The sequence below is a fragment of the Triturus cristatus genome, chromosome 1_2, assembly GCF_964204655.1.
Source record: "Triturus cristatus chromosome 1_2, aTriCri1.1, whole genome shotgun sequence".
NCBI lineage: Eukaryota > Metazoa > Chordata > Amphibia > Caudata > Salamandridae > Triturus > Triturus cristatus.
In genome coordinates this window covers 400,879,381-400,904,764 of record NC_140580.1, presented here as the reverse complement: position 1 = coordinate 400,904,764, position 25,384 = coordinate 400,879,381, and the positions used below count along the sequence as shown (strand labels likewise).

The following is a 25,384-nucleotide window of genomic DNA, read 5'->3' as shown; positions in this document are numbered from 1 at the left end:
AGGTAGCGAGGGGTTTGGTGCTATTCTGGGGTCTGACTGGATAGTGCAGCGCTGGCCGGGCTGGTGGATAGACTCAGGGATCACAAGTAACATAAGCTTCCTTGAGCTCTTCTGAGAGATCAGTCTGTGATATTCTGGTCAGATAACATGGCGGTGGTGGAATGTATTAACAATCAAGCAGCAAAGTGCAAAATGATCCTGCGATTATTAAAAGAGATTGTATTACAGTGTATGAAATTGAATGTACTCTGTAGAGCCAAACACGTGCTGGGAGTATTAAATCATGCCGCTCATTCTGTATCTCGTTTTAAGATGCAGGCATTCAGGTCCCACCTCCCAGGAGCAGCAGAGAACCCAACACCTTTCCCAGAACAGCTTTGGCAGCTTGGTGCCCCCAGTTATCGGACCTTGTGGCAGCTAGCCTAGCACCCAGGACCAGGGGAGCTTACGAAGGGGCATTCTGGTCATTTTGTCAGTTCTTGGGGGATAGTTGGGAACAAAAGTGGCATGACCCAGGGTCGGTGGTTGCTTATCTGAGGTTCATGAGGGATGAGGGGCGCTCAGTAGTGGGGGCCAGGCATCACATTACAGCCATCTCCTTTTTTGCTAAGACAAAGGGAAAAGGGGATCCAACAAGAAATTTCGTAGTGCGCCAGGCTGGCCAGGGGTGGCAGCGCTTGCAAGGGGTGCAGCCTGATGAAAGAAGACCCATAGGGTTGCTACCACTAGCTAAACTGCTGGAAGCTCTGAAGTGGGTCTATAACTCGGGAAGGGAGGTTACTTTGTTCCGAGCAGCATTCTGCCTGGCATTTTATGGCGCTTTCAGGATAGGGGAGCTGGTGACAAGGAACAAAAGGGACTGGCAGGGAGGACTGCAAGTGGAACATGTGCAAATAAAGGGGGACTCCGTACTGATCTCCTTACCTAGGTCCAAGTTTGATCAGGGAGGAAGGGTCGAGAGCATAGTGCTTCACAGGGCTGTAGGGGGTACATGTTGCCCCGTTGCCTGACTGGAGGCCTTCATGGCACAGCGATGTGGGTCACAGCAGGGCCGCTTCTAGTACATGTGGACGGTTCACCCCTCACTGTCTTCCAGTTCAAGAGGGTCATGGGTTTGGCCATGGGAAACACTGGCTTGGATTCAGCTAGCTTTGGGACCCACTCCTTTAGGGTTGGGGCTGCCATGGAGGCAGTGGCCAGGGGTTTTCAAGAGGAGCAGGTTAAGAGGATTGGTAGGTGGTCCTCTAACTGTTACAAGCGCTATGTGCGGCTGCATATCCTTTAGCCAGTAGTGGGGAAATGCACTGACGGTTGGTTCTGTTTCTTGTTACTTGCAGTTTCTTCATCCTGTGACTCAGGGAAAAAGCTTGCATCGGTACACCATTACGAAGGAGGGATGTCACCTTGTCAACGGGCAGCACAGGTTATGGCCCAAATTCAAACTTGGGCCCAAGAACAACAGGAAATCTGGTTAATTGGTCATTCATATGTCCGTCGTTTAAAAACTTTCCTTTCAGGGGCCCATGAGGCCAGGGCGCGGCAGTTGGGAGCAAAAATTATGTTTAATGGACAGGTTGGACTACACATTAGTCAATTCAGGGAGCTGGTGAACCGCGCTTTAAAAGAAAGTAAGGGACCACCTGCAATCTGGATACTGCATTTAGGGGGTAACGACTTGGTACACCTGGGGCAGAGGGTGCTCATTGAGGAACTGCTCACTGAGGTGGGATGGTTGGCAAAGAGGTGCCCCGATGCCATGATAGTCTGGTCTCACATGATCCCAAGGTTCCAGTGGAGAGGGGGGTGAGTCAGTGCGAGCGTTGAATCACGTGGTAAAGCGGATCAACACAAAGTTTGAGAAGCTGTTCAGGACCCCTAAACTGAAGTCAATAGGACATGGGTACATCCAGGGCGATCAGTTCTTTTTGCAGGATGGGGTCCACCTCTCATCTAAAGGGAATCAGGCATTCATGGAGGACATCCTAGCATGGTTGGAGGGCGCAAGGCGCAGGACATGACCCCCTAGTGAGCTGAGGGGGGAGGCCAGATAGTGGGGCAACTATGCTGGCCTGTGGCGGTAAGGTCATGATTGGTAAGCATAGTCTTCGGTCCTTAGCGGCCAGCACCATGGAACTCCAGGGGCAGTGACAGCCAGTTGGTAGGCTGAAGGGGTGCGGGGCCAGGGGAGTCACTCTTTCCAGTAGGCTGGTCGGCCACCCTCACACGCGCATGCGCATCAGGGCGCAAGTATGCAGAATTGCAGCCCCCATCATGGAGTTAAGGCTCAGGGCGTAGGGGGGACAGGGGGAAAATATCCATCCAATAAGCTGTACCCCCTACACAAGTTTACTCCGGTGGAGTCTTTGTAGTTTACCAGGATCTGGGGCTGCCAGTCATTGACCTCTAGCGGGGACACGCAGAAAGTAAAGTATATACATGTTTAGATTATGGTAGGAATGGTTATGTACTAGAAACATGTTAAGGTTAGCCAAGTGACATTGTGTATCTATCAATGTATCTGGACTTTCTGCGTGATTGTACATCATGTAAATAATAAGTAATGTTTTAATTATGTAATAAATACGGCTGGGGGGTTACTCCCCCTAATCCAAAAGAGTGTGGTTTGAAATGCTTGCCTTGGAGGATGGAGGGAGTCCACCTCCAAGAGCGGTCGTGGGTCTTAAAATAAAAGGGAACTTAGGCAGTACGAGGTCATATGGGCAGGGCTTAGCGCAGACCTTGTGCGTGCCACCATTATGGCTGTCGCGCCGATCCCCGGGGCTCGGAGGAGGTGGGGGGGTTGCCGTGTGCACTGATGACGCGGCACCCCACCTCCCCTGAGCGACCAATGGCTGCCCGGTGGGGGCGCGAACCAGAAGCACTTTCTGCGTAATTGTACATAATGTAAATAATACGTTATGTTTTAATTATGTAATAAATACAGCCGGGGGGGGGGGTTACTCCCCCTAGTCCAAAAGAGTGTGGTTTGAAATGCTTGCCTTGGAGGAGGGAGGGAGTCCACATCCAAGGGCGGTCGTGGGTCTTAAAATAAATGGGGGCTTAGGCAGTTGCAGGCCATATATCGGCTGCAGAGAATATTTGGGGGCAAGGGCATAACACAGACCCCTGCAGCGCAAAGAGGGCCCCAGACCCCTGGGGGGCACCACATTCCACCAAAGCTTATGAATATTTGTGAATTGTTGGAGGCTCTGGGGTCCCTTCTCACTAGGGTCACCAGATGTCCCGGATTTGCCCTGACAGTCCAGGTTTTTCGATGACTGACCAGGCATCCTGATGCTTGTTACAAAAACAGATAAATATCTTGTGTTTGTGAGGGTCGGATGAGCACGCACATTTATCACTGTACTCAGTAGACTCACATTCACACCGGCCCTCTCAAGACACCATGCACAGCAGAATTTAAATGGGGGGGGGTGAATCAACCCCTGCAAAGCACATCATCCGACAGCAGATTCACAAATGTCCTTCTAAAACACACGGCAGCTTGGCTGAGTAAGTCTTTAATTTAAATGCTACAGAGTTGTGCATTTTTGTAGCATCAGCCGTGGCCCCTGCAGGTTAGAGCGGTTAGGCCGCTGGGAGTGATTCGACAGACGACCACGAGGGAAAATTATATAAATAATTAATTTTCCATCGTCGTCTGTCGAAATCCCGACCACCCCCCCAACCCGGCCCCACCACCCTTACCTGCACGGGCCGCGGCGGTGTACCATGAAAATAAAAGGTTTCCTTGCCCATGCTGAGGTGTGTTGCATATGGCTCTCCAGATGACACGTTTTAAGGCATGGGCAAAGTGGGCTCTGGCCCTGGGCTCCAGCCTTTCAGGGGGGCCCCTAATAGAGCAATCCATGTTCTGCAGAGACTCTTGCCATGATGACATTGAATAATTTTTAAACATGTTGTAAATAGAGTTTTTTATCATTTATTTTTATTGTGTGTGTGAGACTCCATTACAGTGATTTTGCAGACAAAATGTGTTTAGGTTTCGTGCAACATCCATATAAAAAGTGTTTTTTAGATCAATACAAGACCTCACATAAGAGAAATGGGAGGTTGTCACAGAGATTATTTGTAAAAATATTAGTGAGCTGCTGCTGTGTTACAATAGTAAAAATACACATCACTATCCTTGAATATCAGATGTGCACACATTTACAATTTGACCAAAGAGGGCATGAAAGAGCTGTATCTGGATCATAAAATCAAAGCTGTTCCAAACAGGGCCCTCCAAAATAAATTTGGCCCAGGGCCCCCAAAATCCTTAAAACGTCCCTGGTCCAGATATATAGATTTGTTCTTAAGATCTGGTCACCCTACTTACCACGTTCTGCAGAAAGTGCCTATCATTATGTGTTATTGGGGTAAATGAGAAACCTTACCTTCTTAATTTTTCGCAGAGGCCGAAGTATACAGGTTTTCGCCCGAATACTCAGACGAGATCAAATATGCACACACCCCTAATTAAGAGAAAAATCGTCTACATCCCGTAATATGTCCCAGGCATTATTCAGTTAAATGGCGCCCGGTGACACACAAAGTGCACGCGAGTGAGCGTCGCAGCCTCTGTTCTAGCGCGCGCCTCCCCCTCTTTCTGAGACCAGGCCTTCTTTGGTGCTAACTGTTTCACAGACTGCATTTAAAAATGGCGTCTGCTTATTTTTTTCTGTCACGTCCAGGCACTTAATCGTGGAGGTCAAGTCAGTGCCGGTAAAGTTAGTAAGTGCAGCAAGCGACATCTGTTTAAGATGATTTTTATTTCTGTTGACGACAAAGCTCCAGCGACATGCCGCCTACACAAGCTGCTTCACAACACGCTGGCAGTTGATGCAAGACTGGGCTTGTTCGCGAAGTCCCAGGAAAGAAAATCAAATGGTTATTGTTTGAACGGAAACTACAAGATCACAGATCTCTAATTCCACCCCTCCGTCAGTCCCCCACCCCCTCGTGGTCTCCCCTGCTTCCCGCCCTTCCCCAAATAATGAAAGCAGTTGTTATGCAATCTCTTTTAGGGCCAATGTTCATATCCTCCCAGAAGGATGCATACTGTGCTCTCTGTGTGAATGCACTTAGCCTGACCTTTGAGCTAAACATCTGCTCTTATTCCCAGCTCGCAATCACTAGCACAACACGCTGGGTTCAGTCACAGCTAGTTACTTAGGTCCTGGTGCACAGAGCTCTAGGTGGAAGTCTGTTCCCATACGATTACTCCTACATTTGGGTCAAATTGTTGACTGTTTAGGGATTCCCAGTGCATCTCTAGAGTACTCCAGAAACTCTGATAGTCGTAGGTTTCCCGAAGCACTTAAATGTACAGAATTTGCAAATACAAAAATATCCACTGAGACTAATTTACCATGTGCTATTCATGCATACATGTGCATTAGCACATGTAATGTATCGTATTCTAGTCAGTCTATAGGCCCATAAAATATGGGGATATTGCCTCCATAGTACCACCCCCTTAGGCATTGACAGTTGTCAAATTTTGCAAGGAGCACACTTCTTTGTGTTTGTGGAGTGGGAAGTACCAGCAAAAACACTGCCAACTTAAGGACCCCTTGTTCCGAAGAACTTTGAATTGTATTACTCATGTTCTGCTAATTCAAGCCTGTGTGGCCCTAGGAATATTGAATTAGACTTTAAGAAATGTGAGTCACAAAAAACAACTGAAGCACGTCTTGCATGGGGCCCCAAAAATCCTTAGGATGACAACGGTTAAAGGCAGACAGAGTGAAAAATAGAGGCAGGCAAGGTGAGGGAGTGAAGCTGAAATAGAGCAAAAGGCGAAGGTGATATAGGGGAGAAAGATCACTTTCCAAGGGGGTCATTGTAATGTGGGGTCCCTGGGTAATTTCCCAATTTGCCCATGCCTGAAAAAGTATGAGTGCTAAACATCTGTGAACACCCAAAAACGTGGTGTCCTACTTTATACTTCTTGGGGGGATGCCCAACCCAGAATGCCCACAATCCCAAACCCAATCACAAGTAAAGTTGTGAGTGCAGCAGTATCACCATATCATACCAGCAGAATGTATGCATTCTTAAGTGCACCTTACAAACGTAAAATTCCGCTGATCTTGATTCAGTGACTCACCAGGTGGAACTTGCATTCACGAAGTGCTTTTGTGCATAGGTAAAGTATGATTTAAGTAGACAAAAAAAAACGTGAATCGGGTCCCATAGTTATGATAATTTAAGAAGTACAAGTTCCATGAAATATATCTCTCAGTTGCCAGCATCTGGTCCCCTGTCTACTTAGCAATAACAAGAACAGCATAAAGGAATGTTACTCAAACATTTGATAATCAAAAAATAACAAACATTACCGCCTGTCCTGCAACGTAGGGTAGCCGCCTCACACCGCATCATCAGAGACAGTTTCCACAACTGGACTTTGTTGTGGCAGCCTATTGCATTATGTTTGTTGTGGTGTTTGTATACATTGGCCAATTAGACTAGCACACCTGTTAGGATTTATTTCTAGAGTATAAGCCCAGAACAGGAAAAGATCCATAATGACAAGCTGGAATGTGCTAACCAAGGAACTTGTCAAATCAAGCGATGCCTTTCCATCCTAATGATACTAGCAAACAATTTGTATTGACTGATTCTATGTCTCTTAACAAAATCCACCAACCTTGACTGAAAATTAGACAGCGATGGAAAAGCAACCTCCGAAGTGTGCCTCTATGCACTATGAGCAATCCTGTCTTGTGACAAAATGGATGGATTTACTGATAACCTACATATCTATGAATGGTGAAAGCATCCGTTGACTGCCGCACTGCCATTCACAATGTTGGTGACCCGATGACCTGCACATTGTGAATGTGGATGCTTTCACTGCTCATGGATAAAGGCTGTTCCTTGAATCAGAATTTGAACTCTGGAGGTTTCTCGGTATGAGCAAACACTATGAAATTCAGGCACAAGTGCTGTGTGAGGAACTAAAAGACTGGTGATCGAGGGAAGGACTCTTGCCTCACTAGTGCGCTGTCAATTAAGTGGGTGTGGTAGTCAGATGACTACATCCTGTAGAGACCCGTCTCATCATACCGGGTCAAAACATCAACAAACCCTCCCATTCAGTTGACAGATTAGAATAATACAGACTACCCTAATAAGAACTGTTTTGAACTTTGTATGCAACCATTACGACTTATACAGTGTCTTATGTTATATGTGTTGAGTAGATTCACAGTCTGGGCACTGTGTCATCTGTTCTACTTTTGTCAAAACAATATTTCTTCCATATGAATTTGTACAGTGTAATTTTTTAATGAAACCAAGTTTACACTGTGCTTCTTAATTACATTTGTGCTATCAGTGAAATAATCAGAACATAATTCATTTTTGGATTCATCTAAGGTGGTTTGTAAGTTTCCACATTTGAATGAGTCCCCTGGTGGCAACTGTTTCAATATAAATGTACTTACCCTGCTCCGCGTGGGCAGATAGGCTTGTCCTTGTCACATACACACGTGGTTTTTTATATGACATTTGGGGTGCACTTCAAATAAGGGAAACAGAATACCAAAACTATTTGTGTGTATCCACTGTCTGGTTGCTGAAAGCTCAGCTTTGTTCTACTACACTTCTGTTTCTGAGTTTGTCGGGGGCACAGGGACTGCCTAAAACTGGATTTTAGTGTTAGATATGGGGGGACATTTGGATTACTATAGTACACTCCCCGCACACAGGTCTCAGAGACCAAGTTTAGTGTGGCCAAAATCTTTGGCCATCTTGAATATGCTCAAAGTGGGTCGATTTAGAACCGGAAACCTTTACCCCATTGGTTAGAGTGTACCTAGGGGTCATTTACACTCACTAGCTTGTGCCAGCCATTAATGTGATATCTCCATGTACCCACTTCAGAATACACTTGGACCTGAGGAAATAAGAAAGGGACTAAACCTGTGTCATGCTATTCACCTGGCTCCTTTCCGCAGAGACAATGCTGGGCCTCCTATCTCTCCTAGGGTGGCATCTGATCAGGGAATTGTTACCATGAATCAACTGCTGCCTCAGAATGGAAGGGGGTTGGGACGAAATAACAAATAGAGAGGCTTGCGTGCCTTCAAGCTCAGCCACTGTCTTTTTGGAGTCATAAGTACGGCTCTTCTCAGTCCTGGTGAGCGTTGTCGTGATATATGCATAATGTAGTGCATGGTGAGCACTGTACTGCAAATACAAGAAGAAAGGTTATTCAACAAATGAGTAGTCATTAAATATTCCCTCCTGCCTTTGACATGTGTACTAACAGTCACTTACATGATAATGAATATATTGCTGCATAGACTTCCAATAATCAACTGTTACTCTTGGAGGTGCAGCACTCCGGGCAGAAGCTATCTCGTATTTTCACAACACACACTAAGGTATCTTGTTTGTTCAACACTAGGCATAAGGTGCCCAAGCATGTGCTTTTGGATTCACAGACTACAGCACAATAAAGGATGGCACATAAGAATGTCACTAGGTGCTAATACCAAGGCCTCGGTATGCGCGTTAAATAATATCCACAACGTCTCAATGTTCAAGAGTTGTCATAAAAACAAATCTTTAGTTGATACGCTTTCAGTTAGTGCACTAACCATAAGGATGGTACTTAACCATGTTTTCTCCTATCAGGTGTGGCGTTGCAGGGATGGTGTTTGCTGCATCGCTGGATTTGCAGGGGAGAAGATGTCTGCAGCATCAGAGATTTACAGAAGAGCCACAATGCAGAAGAAGCCCGGTTGAGTCGTAAAGACGTTCAGATGAGCGTGATCACTGAAGAGGATCCCTCCTCTTCAACCAGTGGGTAAGCGAAGCACTGCCTCGTGGTTTGAGTGCCGTATAAATACCTTTCTCAAATACTGATGAGTCAGCCCAAATATCTCCATAATCATGTGCCTATGAGTCAGCCCATAAAACCCCATATTCACTTGCCTTTGAGTCAGCCCAAATATTCCAAATATCCCCATAGGCCTTGGAGGAGGTTATTGTTTGTACTTTGGTGTTTCATGACTCGGTAGGCATGGGTACAACCAGTTAAATTAAGGTACTGCTTATTATGAAACACAGCCCTATTACTCATCATGTATATTAATTTCTGGACATGGCACAAAGGAACAAATAAAACATTATACAGAACAATTAATATAATAAAACAGTTAACACAACACACCAGTTCTTGAAATGATCTAATTTCATGCTGTCCATGATCAAACGTGCATAAAATACAACATTCAGAATAAATGTAATAAAATCATGAAAGTCATCAAAATTTAAAAGCCAAATGCCTATTAATTAGATACATTTTTCTGCCTGCGGCTCCACATATACAATAAAAATTGGGAAACGGTAAACACAATATATTGGTTGGTGTTACTTCTTAAAATCTTAAGTGCAATCCTAAAGTTCCTCGTCCCTAGGTTACGACAGACCGGTAAGACACATTTATTTCTACTTGCATGGTAAGCTGGGCAAAAAATATAAGATGCTCAATCTTTTCCACAATCTGAAGGCAAAATGGGCAGAAACTATCACCTCCATTTACACAATGATTCCATTTGACAGTAAATGCCCATAGAGGGGGGATCCCTAGCCGAAATTTAACATATAAAGTCTTTGCCAGTGGAGATTCAATTTCATTCAGATAAGATTCCGTATGATAATTAATTTTAAAATCTAAAAAGGAATCAGTAAGTGACCCTACCCTTACAAAGCAAAGGACTTGGTAATCAATATATAGCCAATAGGCACCTTTTAGCTTTGCTTTAAAAGTTGAGCTAGCATCGCCAAGGGATGACCACAAATTTGAATATCCTATTCCACCCAAGGAATCCTTCATCGACAGGAAACAAGGAATTTTACAAGTCTCAGGTTGACTCATAACATCTTTAAGGGCCATATGAAAAGGGGAAGGTTTGTGGGTTACCCACAAGCTTCGCCAGAAGCCCCTAATGCAAGGGCAGGAGTCGCTGGGCAGAAAATGGAAGCTCGATATACCCTCACAAAGCTGCTCTAACTTGAGACCAGGCATCCGAATATGATTAGACCAGTCAAACCTTTCTGTAAGTGTGACTCCCAATTATTCAAACACCTGGACTCTTTCCAGAGTTACTCCCTTGAGCCTTGGGTTGACACGCGTAGCGGGACGGGGATTAAAAACCATAAACTTGGACTTGCTGAGCTTGATCACAAGCCCTCGCTGCCTGCAGAAAGACTCAGAACAGTCCAGAAGGATCTGAATTCCAATAGGGGACTTGGATATCAACAAGGTATCATCTACAAACAGGAGGGCTAGGACCTTAACTCTGACAAGCCGTGAAACACCTCCCTCACATTGCACCAATTGCAAAACCAAATCATTAATATATGAAAGAAAAAGAGTTGGAGCTAATGCACATCCTTGCCTGACTCCACAGCCGACCGGAATAGGGTCTGTAAATTCACCCTGTGGTCCGCACCTGACCTGCCCATAGCTATTCAGATGCAATCTATTAAGGATCTCTACAAGGTACACTGACACCCCCATCTCCTTTAGGGTCTTCCATAACAGATCTCTAGGGACTAGGTCGAAGGCACACCGTAGATCCACAAAGATAACATGCAGCCTGCCTCCGCCCAACAAAACATATTTCCAATATAATAATTGTAAATGAAACACCTGATCCAGGGTTCCTACACTGTCCCTAAAACCTGCCTGCAGAGGAGTTAAAGCTACCCATTCACTCAATCGGTTCAAGATAACTCAACTAAACAGCTTATGTGTCGATAAGGCTAATTGGCCTATAGTTTGAGGGCAGGGCCCATGAACCCTTTTTAAAGATCTGGATGATCTATGCTCTGGCCCAAGTAGGAGGCAAGTGTACACCAACAAAAATGGCGATAAAAATACTGAAAAATAAGGACACCATAAATCCCTATATGATGTGAAGAGATCGCAAGGTACCTTATCTAAGTGAGGGACTTTATTGGGTATAATCCATTCCATAGCTCTAGAAACTTCAAATCATCCGAAACACTGTCTGCAATGCTAACTTGTAACCCAAATCTATTCCGTCACCAGTGATTAAAACAGGCCTCTGCTCCCTAGCTACTTGGATATTGTGAGCAACCTGCCTCAATCCCTGTACCCCAACCCCCAAATATAACTGAGAGAAGTGATCTACCCACACAGAAACAGGAATATTGCTATCCAGGGGAGTCAAGATATCGAGCTCCTTATTTGCTACAATATGCCCCAAAACCAGATAGTCCTCAGTAAAAATGTCGCTCAACATGGACTCCCAATTAGTTTGCTCTCACTTTTTTTTTGCACCAGATATCGAACCCTAATACAAAGTCCTAGTCATCCTGATGTTGGCTCTATTCCCTGATTTATTTGTACGAAGTATGGCACCCCTAGCTATCTTGCAAGATTTGGTGTACCTACAAGCCTCTTTCTTCCTCTTTGGAATAGATTGGGACTGTACCAAAAATGAGTCCCTAAGCGCCAAAAACATGTGGTTGTGAATTTCACTCAAGCTGGAATAGCAATCTATATCGTCAGGGCTTTCTACTGTGGATGCTATGGCTTCCAACCCTACAGTCACAATTTTAAGCACTTTAACCAACACCATCTCTGAGCTTGTCATAGAACACCACTTTAACCTATGCCTATTATTAGTGGGAATCAACTTTCTATTAATTGGATCATGTGAAGTGGTTGTAAATAAAAGTACCTAGGGAACTTATCTCTAGACCCAGGGCATTATGGTCACTATCCTGCCTGGCGGCTAGAACCATATCAACCAAAGATTGCCATAGCCTTACATCTAAAAGAATATAGTTAATAAGACTTGTACTCTGGGGGCGGTGATACATCTGGTTAACTGTTTGATCCGAGGCAGTCCTTCCATTACACTCCCATCAGCAGTTACCATATGTAAAGGCATTGATTAGTAAAATAGCAGCAGTCCACGTTTTTACCGGGGCACTAGATAGGCCCGGTATTCCCCAGATTTGATCCTCACTTCCAGTAAAATCCTCATGCGAAACAGACAATGGTTCAAACTTACAATTAAAGTCACCTGCCACGGATATAACGTTGCTGGCTGCGGGTGTCACGATCTACCTTAGAGGTAACCAGTTCGAGGGTGGGCCCTTGTGGTCTGCCGGAGAGCGCGGCAGTTGTCTTACCCTAGTATGCCAAAAACCATATTACCAGCACCGAGCTGGGATAGTTTTGCCCGCTCTCTCTCTCGCGCCAAACATTGTTCCATGATTAGTGTAATTGGTAGATAAAAGAGTGCTCGGCCACCCTGCTGCTTTGCTACAGGGCAGAAGGCCGGCAACCCCACACTCCCCCTGGGATAATTCCCATTAGCCCTAAGGCAGTAATGTTGATGATGGAGTTGTTTAATGAGGAAACACAACCAGTTTGGGTGGTTGGTGTGGGAGCGGGGAGGGTCAGGAATGTTAATGTTTATTGTTGTCTACTGCAGTTTGCATTTCTGAAGGCCAAGCTATTCTCAGGACCAAACACAATAAGGAGCTATAGGGGCAGAAAACAGGTCTTCCCCCACTCTCAATCTTGTACACAGTAAAGGACCTGTTCACACGGTGAATACAAAGCTCGTATACCTAATATAGTTGTCAGTTACTTGAGACAATCTATTGAGCCAGTGGTTATACCATCTGTACTCCTGTAGGAACGCATCACCAAAGAAAAGAAAGTAAGAGGCTATCTAAGTAAACGGTGACCTGTGTCTCTAAAACCCTAATGTGGTGAAAAAGTGTGGAAATGGAATGGTGGTGCCTCACGGTAGCAACACCAGGGAGGATAAAGCAGGAGGGTACTCGCCTGCTACCTCAAGATCTCATCATCAGCTACCACCACTCCGAGAAGAAAATGTGCGAAAGAATAAAGATGGGTGAAGACCCAAAAAGACAAGGTGCTTGTGTGTGATAAGGAATAACTGTGCAAAAATGAGTGCACCAAATACAACCCCACAATTAGGACCTGGGGATCAAAAAGTCACTCCCCATGTCCTTATTTACAAACTTGAGCTAGAACACACTCGCGATCCACTTTTATTCTGTGCTGTGTGTCTGCTCATTTAAAATGCCGACATGTTTCATTGCCACTGGATAAACTCACGGCAATTTCTTCAGGGCGTGGGTTATTATCGCTCCCCCTGCACCAACACTTGTCTATTAAAAACAGTTCTAATAGAGACACAGGGAAACAAAAGATAGACAAAACAGCACATGACAAAATTAGTTGGCATCTAATTACAAAGAAACTACTGCAGTATGAAAGGCTCTCCTAACTGGTTATTATCTTAAAATTTACCGGGATATAGCCCATCATGGGCATACCTTTACCCTCGAGCACTTATATGTGTAAGTACAATCACTCCTTCAAAGGCTCTTCCGGTCACTTCCTATCATGAATCTGTAATGCATAATGGAATATCATGAGTGATACAGACCCCATAGTTTCCCACACATGTACTTCCCCAGTGCACACCTACTCTTCAATGGCACTGTTCGTACTGCTATTCATCAGGTGTGTTCATGCTAAAATTCATTAAAAATGGCTAACCCACTGTGTCACACACTCTAACTGTGGCCTTTGCAGATGGTGTAGTAGAGATTCTCCCTGTGCTATGTGATGATTCTTTAACTTGAACCCCATTTGCTCCATTGCCCTGTTTCTTGGCATACACTCCCACTAGTATGGACAAATGACATAACGGGTCTTGTGGCTATCGTGATTCATTAAGAACCTCTCACTCATAAAGCCTGTTTTCAAAACACATCACCCAAAGAAACCTCACCGTGACCGAGTGCGTGTCCGGTATCTACTCAGCCCCGCGTCCACCCGGCAGTTGCCTATCGTCAGTATAAGCGTGCTGACGCTCACCACGTGACCGCACCTGATCGTCCCCGCCTACACTGGGGGCATCTATCGGCATGGACTGTTACCATCGCCGCCATGATAGAATGGTGAAAGTTAATAGAGTCTTCGTTTTTTTAAAGGTTGGTTTGCACGGACAGAGAATGTATAATGGCGATATTAACACCAATGGAAGATTTTTCTATCCGCGCCAGTTATGAAAGCGATATCATGCACTTTGCAATATTATTTATAAAAAAATTTTAAAACCCATCATCCATATACAACAGAGCACATCCCTGTATGAATATGCTATCTCTCAATGTATATAGACAGCTCATTATCGGGGTCACTCAGAAAATTTCAAAGCCCCAATTGCAAGCATGAGTATCCATTCAATATCTCATAACTTTATTGATCCCTGAATGTGCTCCGTTTGACGACCTTTATATGTAATGCAGTTTTCAGCACGGGATGATTATTGGATTATTCAGGTTCAATAGGAACATATCGTAGGTGAATGGACTATATATTGACCCTATTCCATTCAATAAGATCATTCAGTCCCAACTGATCTACGCCTTCCTGATAAATCCAACGTGCTTCCCTGGTGCTCAATCTTCTTTCCATGTTAAATTGGTCCCCCATCACCCTCTCAAGGACCACCCAGCGAACATCCTTGGGGGCATGTTTAAAGGTTTGAAAATGTTGCACCAGTTTGGTACTGAGTTTCCCTGCACGTAATGTACTAAGGTGCTCTTGTATCCTTATTTTGACCTTCCTGGTGGTGAGGCCAATGTAGTGTAAGTCACACGGGCACGTCAGTCTGTAAATAACATTGGTTGTATTGCAGTTACTAAATTTGTTTAAAAACCAAGTTTTTTTACTAGCAAGAATGACACTTTTTGTAGGAGATGTGAACGCACACACAGAACAGCTCCCACATGGATAGTGTCCCTGTGGAACATTAGTCTCGCGTGACTCTAGTTTGGGTCTAGTATGTACCAAACGATCGCGGATGTTAGCTGATCGTTTAAATGCAAACCGAGGTGGAGGCATTTGCATATTCGTGGTGTTCAACAAGTGCCAGTGCCTCTGAATGATCTGTCTAATTTTCGTGGAGTGTGGACCAAAGGTGGTAACCACAGGAATGCAATCGCCGTTCTTCTTAGAAGTCTTTTCCAGGAGAACGGCGCGTGGCGTATTATATGCTTGTTTTCTCGCCTGTTTGATAACCTTCCTAGGGTAAGCTCGATTCTCTAATTTACTGGCTAATACGTCAGCCTGTTCCGAGTATTTTTGTAGAGAAGAGCAGTTGCGGCGATATCGTAAAAACTGCCCCACAGGCAGATTGTCTCGGAGAGCTCTGGGGTGATATGATCTATAGTGCAATAAAGAATTTTTATCGGTTGGTTTCTGATGCACTTTAGTCACTAACCCATCACATTCTGCTTGGATATCAAGATCAAGGTATACTGCAGATGTTCTGTTAACAGACCATGTAAACTTTAGACAGCCGTCTAAGCCATTCAGCCATGTTAAGAGCTCATTGAGTCTCTCCTCCGTGCCTGACCATATGCACAACACATCGTCGATATATCTCTTCCAGAAGACAATGTTCCCCCGGAAGAGATTCTCAGACCTGGGGAGATGTTTACACAATTCACACACCTTCATCAGGAGTCATGTGTGAGCTTCTGCTGCCGAGGCGCGACCAATTCTAGACATAGGGGTGCAACGTGTCAGATACACCCATTCAGGTACATATGCCGACGCCCAACGCACGTAGATGTCAACACTAAAATGCATCACTTGGAATGTACGTGGTTTGAATGACCACAGGAAGTCCAGACTGGTACAGTCTTATCTTACCAGACATGAAGCAGATATATGCCTCTTGCAGGAAACACACCTGAAAGATGCTGCCCTCTCCAGATTAACCTCAAATAGATGGAGTGAGGTATATATGTCTCATTATTCAAGCTACTCATGGGGGGGCGATCCTGATAAGGCGGGGTATTCCCTGGCAAATGCAGCAAGCGGTCAAGGATCCTGAGGGCCGCTACATAATAATACGTGGTACACTTTACGATCAGCAGGTCATCATCACTAACACATATGGCCCCAACACTGACGATCCTGAATTTTTTTATTACGTCAGGCACAAAGTTCAGTCTTTGGGCGATGCTACAATACTGTGGGGAGGTGAATTCAATGTAATACTGTCACCTACTGCTGACAGAGCAGACTCCTCACACACGCACCACCCGCAGGCAGCTGCTGCCCTAAAAGGTCTCATGTCCGATCATCTTTTACTGGACTCCTGGTGCATATTCCACACCACCACCCGTGAAGGTGCATGTATAAAGCAACAACACCCCTCTTGGTCCAGACTTGACTTCTGGCTAAGATCTAAGGATTTACACTCCTAGACTAATGATGTCACACACCACACCCGCACGCTTTCGGATCATGCTTCTGTTATGATAAAGTTCTCAGTACCAAAGCCCTATATACAGCCATTTGCGTGGCGCCTCCCCCATTGCGTTGCTGGATGCCGTATTCCGAGAAGAGATCAGAAAACACATAACAGAATACTTTGAACACAATACGGGATCTGTCGCCTCTGTTGGAACGCTATGGGAAGCCTTTAAGGTGGTGATTAGGGGGTCTTGTATAGCTCTTCAACCGGGGGTGCTAAGGGACATCCGGGGTTGTCTGGGCAGGTTGGAAAAGGAGATCCGCGTGTTAAAAGTTCAATATTTTCACTCCCCATCATCTGTGTTATTAGGGCAATTGCGTAGCAAACTAACAGCCCTTCAGAAAGAGGCAATAAGACAAAACAAACTTTTTACATAAATTGCACGCCGATATGGGGAATGGGACAGGCCCGGTAGGACATTAGCGAACCTCCTGAATCCACCCAGAGGCTCCAAATACATCACAGCGCTCTCCACACCTGACGACCAGATGGCATGTACGCCACCAGCAATTTTAGACGCAATGACAAACTTCTTTATACAGTTAGACACCTCTCAGTCAGACCCACCAGAATCTGTTATACAAGAGTATCTTGACTCAGTAGAACTCTTGTGGCTCAGTAGGGCACATCGTGAATATTTAGATGTCCCATTCACAGTGGGGGATGTGCGGAGGGTTAAAAATTGCCTGCCAGCTGATAAGGCCCAGGGGCGGATGGCCTCATGGCTAAATTTTATAAGGAATATTCAGAGTTGCTCGCCCCCCACCTACGAGCAGTCTACCAAGAAGCCGCACTAGAGGGAGTCCTGCCCAAGTCAATGCGCGAGGCCATCATTATAACACTGCTAAAGCCTGACAAAGATCCCTCTAAGTGCGACTCGTATCGACCGCTCTCACTAATCAACTTAGATTCCAAGTTCTTTGCCAAACTACTGGCCAATAGCTCCCACTAATTGTCAGGCCAGATCAATCCGGATTCGTGCCGGGCAGGTCCACCTCACATAATCTTAGGACAATATTTGCGTTACTGAATTATCTTGCTCCTCGCGGCTCGGCGATTGCGGCACTATTAGACGCCACTCTTTGGAGTGGTGGTACTTGTTTTCTCTTCTCCACAGGTTGGGATAAGGCCTCTATTCATTCAGCAGATCAAGATTTTATACACCTTGCCCACGGCAAGACTTAAGGTAAATGGATTGATCTCTGAGCCCATAACCATCACCAGAGGACCCAGGCAAAGATGTCCTCTGTCACCTTTATTATTTGCGATAGCGACAGAGCCATTGGCAGCCAGGATAAGGCAACACCATGCGAACCGGGGGATTGGGTTCACGACGAGAGGGTTAACCGTGTCAAGTACGCAGATGATATTACTCTATACATGACGAACCCAATGGAAAATTTTGCACCAATGACAAGAGAGCTGGTGCACTATGGGGGCATCTCGGGGGTGATGGTCAATTGGAGTAAATGTGTTTTGGCGCCAACTTTGTTCTCATTGTTTATTAATGGAGTTGTAGCTTATTTTTCTACATTCCCGACCGATGCACATCCCTTGCAGGTGTAAGAACACCTATACTTATGTTTGCAGACGATACTCTCATTATCTCCAAAACCCTGAGTGGTCTGCAGAGGGCCTTGAACAGGTTCGAGGGATTCTGCAGGGAACGTGGGTTGGAGATAAATGCTAGTAAAACCAAGTTTATGGTCCTTCACAAGCACCGGCTTATTAAAGAAAGGGTGTCATTAAACGGAGTACATCTAGATCAAACAGATGTCTTTAATTATCTGGGGATTACAATAGGGAATAAACTTAGCTGGAAGCCCCAGATAGAAACCATGGCCTTAAAGCATGGCCACCTTGCTGGTGCACTGTTGAAGGAACACAAGTCGTCAATGAGCCAACCCATTTATCCACTACTTAAGATTTATAATACTAAGGTCATTACTTCTGTAACCTATGGCGCGGAGCTATGGTGTTTCGATGATCTGAAGCCACCAGCTATGGTGCAGAATAAATTTGTGTGATATGTAATTGGTTTACCATCTAGTACCCCTTTGCAGCTGATTTTTTACGACCTAGGTTGCAGTAGACTGGCTGAGGTAGCCAAATTTCATCCAATTGCCCATTGGCGCAGATTATGGACTACCCCCGAGTTATTGAATTACACCTCCACCTTAAAAGATGTATGGGTGGCCGATACCTCATGCAAAATTAAGTGGCTGCAAAGTATTAAAACAATGCTGATTGGTATGTGAGTTCGACATCTGTGGGATGACCCAGAGGGTCAACAATTCCCCTCAAAAAAAGAATTGAAAGGTCTATATTGGACCATGGTGAAGAGGAACAGTCTACTTACCCCAGAGTCCACTTCCCTGACAGGCAATTTTTTAGAGTTTAAACCCCGCCCCTCTATGAGCATTTTTGGGGTACTATTACCAAACCTAGGGACAGACGCCTATATTTCCAATTCCGTGTAGGTTTGTTACCTGTAAATGCATTCACATGTAAATGGGATATAGAAAATGACTGTATGTGCAAGTTATGTTTAGAGGGTGAGGAGACCTACCCGCATATTTTATTTGTTTGCCCAGCGTATCGGGCACCACGGAGAAAATGGATGCAACCACTATGTAGAAATATGGGTGTTAGGAGTAGCGCTATTGCCATGAGAATTTTATTTACCAATACAGAAGTACCGTGTGTAATAGCAGTTGCTAAATTCCTACGTTGGATGTGGCTAATTCGTGAAAAAAATGTCAAAGGTTCATAAGCCCATCAAAAACAACGGCTGTATAAGAAGACAAAAGATATAGGAATGGATAGGTTAACATTTTGTTGCCAGAACCCTATGGCATAGATGGTGGGTTGTTCTCAGTAACATGCTGTAGATCTCCTTCCCTTCTATTTATCTTGACCTAATATATATTGCTGTATGAATTTGTATATATTTGCCATTTACTTATTCCGAATAATTATGCTTATTAATGATTGTACATCTTTAGGTTTTAAACTAATTAGTAGTACGGACCTTTATTGGAAATAGTTTTATGTTTTTTTTTAACTAATATGAATTTTAGTTTTTTTTAACAGAACAATGTACGTTTTTTATATATTTTATATCCATTCATGTTTGTCACCCTCAATTGGCTGGGTTGAGTGTTTTTATTTGCAAATGTCTTTTATGATCTTAAGTGATCGAAATAAAGATATGAGAGTAAAGTAAGTAAATTCATCATTATCCCGCAGACATCAGGAACTCCGGCCTTCGACACTGAATACCCGATAGCATGGGCGGATGGCCCAATGCGGTACTTGGGCGTCTGGATCAGTAGCAACCTACAGGAAATTTGGACGGACAACTACGGCAGGGCGGTGGACTGGATAGAAGACCGGGTAAAACGAAGGAAGGCATTGTCCCTTTCTCTAGCGGGCCGCATAGCCACAACGAAAATGATTATCCTGCCAAAACTACTGTCTATTCGTTAACATTCCCGTACCAATCACAGTACAATTTTTTAAACGTATCAGGTCACTAATGATTGAGCTGGTGTGGGCTGGGGGACAGCCTAGGATATCCTGGGAGATACTCACTCTGCCGCTGACACAGGGGGGACTGGGAGCTCCGGACTTCGCACTCTATGCGTACAGCGCCCAGGCACAATTTTTCCATTTTTGGTTACACCCCATACCATTTCAGCCACATGTGGCAGTTGAGGTAGACAGGGTAGCACCACTTCCCTTACGCATGGCACTATACCAAAGATATAAACGCCTGCACCATGAAATCGACACCACTGAAACCTTATGTTGGGCCTGGGGAGGGCTCTGCAAACGGGCGAAAATTGACACATTATATGCTCCTTCAATACCGCTAGCGAATAACCCATTGTTCCCACCACTCATGGATGGTAAAGCGCAGGCACGCGCGCACTCAAACAATATTCACACTGGTGCGGACTTATACCCAGGGGATAATTTCTTAACGCTACAACAAATGTGCGGCTCTGCACCTCAATCAGCGCTGGACACGCTATTATATTACCAACTACGAGCATCGTACCGGAGCAGATTCAGAACATTTCCAAACCCATCTCCGTCGCTGCAGGCGCTAGAAAACAATCACGGTGGCATCAGGCTGAAAATTAGTGTCTCGCATTTTCACCATCACACAGAAGGACTTCCCCATAGTCGTTTCAACATCACGCAGAGCATGGGAGGAGGACATGGGGGAGAAAATAACAGAGGAGCAGTGGAACTTCTGTTGTAGACAGTTGGAACAATTGTCTCCCAACTATCGCCTGTATCGCACTCCGACACAGTTACATCGCATGGGGCTGCGGCCAGACAATAACTGCTGGCGGTGCAGGGCCCATCAAGCGACCTTCATACACCTAGCTTGGCAGTGCAGGCCAATAGCCAACTTTTGGTTGACAATACTGCATCATATTAAGAATATAACCGGACAGAAGCTGCCTAGCACACCACTGGTGGTGCTGCTGGGGGTTGTCCAAGATGTGCCACCATCGGCAAGGCAGCTCACAGCAATGCTACTGCTGCTGGCAAAGAGACAGGTGGCCTTGCACTGGGGTGCCACTCCCCCCCAACCACGAGAGAGTGGATAAAGGACGTTACGTACTGTAGAGACCAATTGACCTGCTATTGGGAATTACTACCGACACAATCCATCCCAAAGACATCTGGTCCCCATTTACGAGTTGGCTGGGTTCTGCCGCTGAGGATAATCTCTGACCCTACCTACACTGGGGACAGGTCTTCGGTCCGCACCGGGTGAATGCATGTAGTTCAGACTGCTGGGGCGGAAATGCGATAATGACATGACCTGTATGTCCAATTGGCCGGGAGCACACCACGGGACTGTATTCTATCTCTTGCAATATGGACAAACTCAAAAATGTTATACTGTGAATGTTCTGTCTCCTTAGGTTGCCAGATGTCATAATAGCCATATAATGTAACTGCAATATTATGTTTATTGTTTATGTCTTTTACACGAAATGCCAATAAAAAGATTTTTTTTAAAAAAGCATTTACAAGCAAAGTAGCCATATGGGCTCCAATCCAGTTAATGATCTTCAGTTTTGCACCATTTCCCTCATGCCTGCAATAACCATTATACAAGGAATACTCTCTACCTGATGTAAAGGAGAGAGAAACACACTGAGCATCAACACTGCCCAAATCAATCATCTTGATTGTGCAACAAAGGGAATTTTTGAGCCACACAACCAGCCCAGCAGAAAGCCTACCCCTCCCTGAAGAGCCAGAAGCTAAGAAAAAATTGGCAAACCCAGCTCTAAATTGAAGTGTGACTGTCCAAGTCTCCTGGAATAGACATATGTCAAATGAATCAATAAATAGACCCCAATAGGGCACTCTAGTTTGGATGCCAAGCCTGCTACATTCAAGTGTTAGAGGGCAAACATGGAACTGGGTCATCCAAAACCATCACTGGTGGTGACACTTCCTGGGGCCTAGCACAACTCCTTAATGGAGAACAAATATCTAGGGGAGGAGATACAGAACATAGTAGGGTGGGACCTAAAAATGGGGGGATTCAGATCGGTAAGTGGAGAAATTCTATTTGTGGTGGGAACAGAGAACTCATCACCATTTGTAATCCCGTAGGATAAAGGCCTATGACCCACCATTTCCCTAGGTGCCAAGTGATTATAGAAAAACCCCAAGGGCAAAAGATTTATAGCATCTCTCCCCAAACGGTCCCTGACCCATCTCCTGAGCAACCTCTCAGCCATCTCAGGTATCTTACAATCGACAATAACACAATCCCCTCCAATATTTTTTGTGGATGGCCCCACTATACCCACCTTCCTTACCAACAATATATCTTCGTACCCCTGAGCATTAAAATCAATGTGCCTAATCAACCAGTGACAAACTTTGTTCTTAAGTTGCACATGGGATTCTTTACCAGGCTCCTGAAAGGAAGGACTCCTGTTAATATAGCCACATACAGGCAAACAGGCCGGGGTAAGATATAGCTGAGTTTGGGAACAAGAGGAGGAAACTGATGGTCATGAATCAGGTTTCAAATGTGGTGGGACCCCAAGGCCCCCTTGACCTGGAGAAGATGTCCTACTTGATCCTCCAGAAGCACTTGTGGCAATTTTCCTGAATAAGTTTTGCTAGGCGTAGGAGCAGAATCTGTACTATTACAATTAGCACTAGGGGGCTACAGGCAGGATTCTACTGGAGCAAGCTGCCCAAGAATAACATTTTGGGATTGAATTAACTGCTTGACAGTATTCGCCAAAGTGCAGATTTTGTCCAACAGAGGGGTGAAACATGCATGCGCAGCAGTAGAAAATGTATCCAGGATACAATCCCAATCAAACGAAGGCAATCTAGCTTCTTTGGTTACCATCCCACTCAAAACCTGCCTGCATGCCAACCCAGCTGGTGGAGCCAAAGTGGTCTTACGTTTACTATTAGGTTGAGAGGTAGTATTGCTCCCACTTTTGGCTTGACATTTCCTTTTAGCACTATGTTAATTATCACTAGGTAGCGTCATGTCCAAATGATCATGATTAATTAAGAGGGGCACAATAAGCAACTGGGAGGTAATTAAGTCAGCTGATGGTCCAGGCAGATTGTTTTGGAACTACAGGTGCTGGACTAGCAGTTTGGCTAACCGGGGAGGTCAAAGGGCACCCAGAAGCAACAACATAATCCATAGATAAGCACCTTTCTGCTAGTACAATCTCCTTAGAAACAATGTTTCCAGCACAGGGCAGAAAAGAGTCCAATGTGCTCCCTCATGAGGCACAGACTTGGTTAACTGGTTTGTCCACTTGGACCTTCCCTTTGCCTATTGTAACCCCCCTTGGTAAACAAGCATTTGCAATGCAATAGGTCTCGCATTAGGAAAGTTTGAGCTATTGGTATTGTAAATGCCAAATTTTGTATTTATGTGTTGGTTTTGAAAATAGCTAAATTAATAGCTTTGTCATTTACAATTCCAATAATTTTAACTTTCGCACCAAATACATAGCACCGACAAACATTGACTGAAAACAAAGAAAAATGCTTAAAATGTGTTTTGGAAACGTTTTGTTCCTGTAACGTTTGTGACTTTTTAAAAAAAAAGTGAAAATGCACCTACTGACATCGTACAAAATAGGGGGCACTGTGTAAGAGGGCAGTGTGTGAGGGAGCATTGTATGAGGGCAAAGTGTGAGTGTGTAAGGGTGCGGGCTGTGTGTGTGTGCGGGGTGTAAGGGTGCAGTGTGTGTGGCCTAAAGTAGTGTAAGTGGGTAATGTGTGAGGGTGCAGAGTGTATAGGGGCAATGTGTCAGTAGGGCAGTGTGAGGGGGTGCAGAGTGTGAGGGGGGTGCAGAGTGTGGGGGGTGCAGAGTGTGAGGGGGTGCAGAGTGTGAGGGGGTGCAGAGTGTGAGGGGGTGCATAGTGTGAGGGGGTGCAGAGTGTGAGGGGGTGCAGAGTGTGAGGGGGTGCAGAGTGTGAGGGGCAGTGTGTGTGGTCTGTGTGAGAGTGGGGCAGTATGTGTGGTCTGTGTGAGAGGGGGGCAGTGTGTGTGGTCTGCGTGAGAGGGGGGCAGTGTGTGGGCTGTGTGCAAGGGGGTCAGTGTGTGTGGTCTGTGTGCGAGGGGCCAGTGTATGTGAAGGACCAGTTGCAGGCGACTTGCGAGGGCAGACCTCAAGACACACCGAGGCGCAACAGAATAAAAGTGCTGTTAGAGGAGAGAGTGATCTTTATCAGAATGCAAGCAGGAAAGCAAAGAATGAAAGTCATACAAAAGCATACGTGTTTGGGTGCGTAAAGTAAAATAATGAAACACACATTCAAAAGTAAGTAAATTACCTACTGGCGGTCGCCAGTAGGTAGTTATAGTTAGGACCACGTTTCCATAGGAAATCCGCAACATTCTATTTTGAATAACTTTGGCGCCGGTCGACGAATCCTCGCAAATTTTTCAAAATAGGTGGGGCGCTACGCTCCGCTCCTACCCTGAAAGTCTCGGGGGGATTCGTCAAGCGGGGGCTGAGATAAAAGGGGGGTCCCAAAACGCGTTTTTCCCATGCATTTTTCCATAGGACCTTTAGACAGGGCTACAGCCCGAACGGCTGAACAGAATTACTAGAAATTTGGCAGAGAGGTAGTCCTCAGGTCAAGGAAGTGCCTTTTGTAGGTTTGGTGTAAATCTGTTCAGTAGATTCTGAGAAAATAGCCTTTAAATCAATATATATATCTGAGCCAGCTTACGGTGCGCTTACGGTACGCTTACCGTACGCGTACGGTGGCGTGCGCGAGCGCGATTCTGATTGGCTCTTAGATCTTAGTAAACATTCGAATCGGCCGAAACCAGGAAGCGGCGGCCGCCATTTTGTGTATTTCACTCAGAAAAAAAAGAGTGATAACAAGAAAAGGGGGCAAGGAGGAGAGTTACAGACCCCCTAACATTTGTAAGGGGGTCAAAGAAGGACAGAAAAGTACAAAGAAAACATTTATTGATTTTTAAAAAAATCGCGGGGTACGCGTACGGTAAGCTCACCGTACGCGTACGGTAAAAAAAAAAAAAAAAAGAAATGAAATGCAGATTTAAATGTTTAGATATTAGGGGGCTCTAAAAAGAGCCGTTGTGTTTATGAAGTGATTTGATTTTTTAGTGGTACCTACAAGTAAGTACCGATGCAGAGTCTAAGGTTCAAGAGGAAGACTCTGTTCCCTTCATCATTGAAGTGCACACCATCTCCTCTATAAATGTCTTGCATGTCGTAACGCAAGTTGTTGTGGTAAATGGAACCCATACCATAGTCACGGAGGAAAGCAGAAGCAGATTTGTTGACGTGCTTTCTTGCTTTGTCAATTTGTGGACAGAAATGATTGGACCAGTTCCATTTTTGCCTTTGGCATATGTTAGAAAACACAAAGGCAGTTTTAGGGAAAAGTGAAAACAGTTGTGCAAAGGTGTCCTTCATAAGCATTTCCAGACCTACCCCAGTCAAAGTGCC

General features: G+C 45.0%; 1 long non-coding RNA gene across 1 annotated transcript in view; it reads left to right on the top strand.

Moving 5' to 3' along the window:
• Nucleotides 1–19,644, top strand: part of LOC146867420 (uncharacterized) — a 50,319-nt gene extending 30,675 nt beyond the window's left edge. The window contains exons 2-3 of the long non-coding RNA XR_014966087.1: nucleotides 8,653–8,824; nucleotides 19,623–19,644. This is a non-coding gene — a long non-coding RNA (uncharacterized LOC146867420). The remainder of the gene's footprint in view (nucleotides 1–8,652; nucleotides 8,825–19,622) is intronic.
• The last annotated feature ends 5,740 nt before the right edge of the window (nucleotides 19,645–25,384 follow it).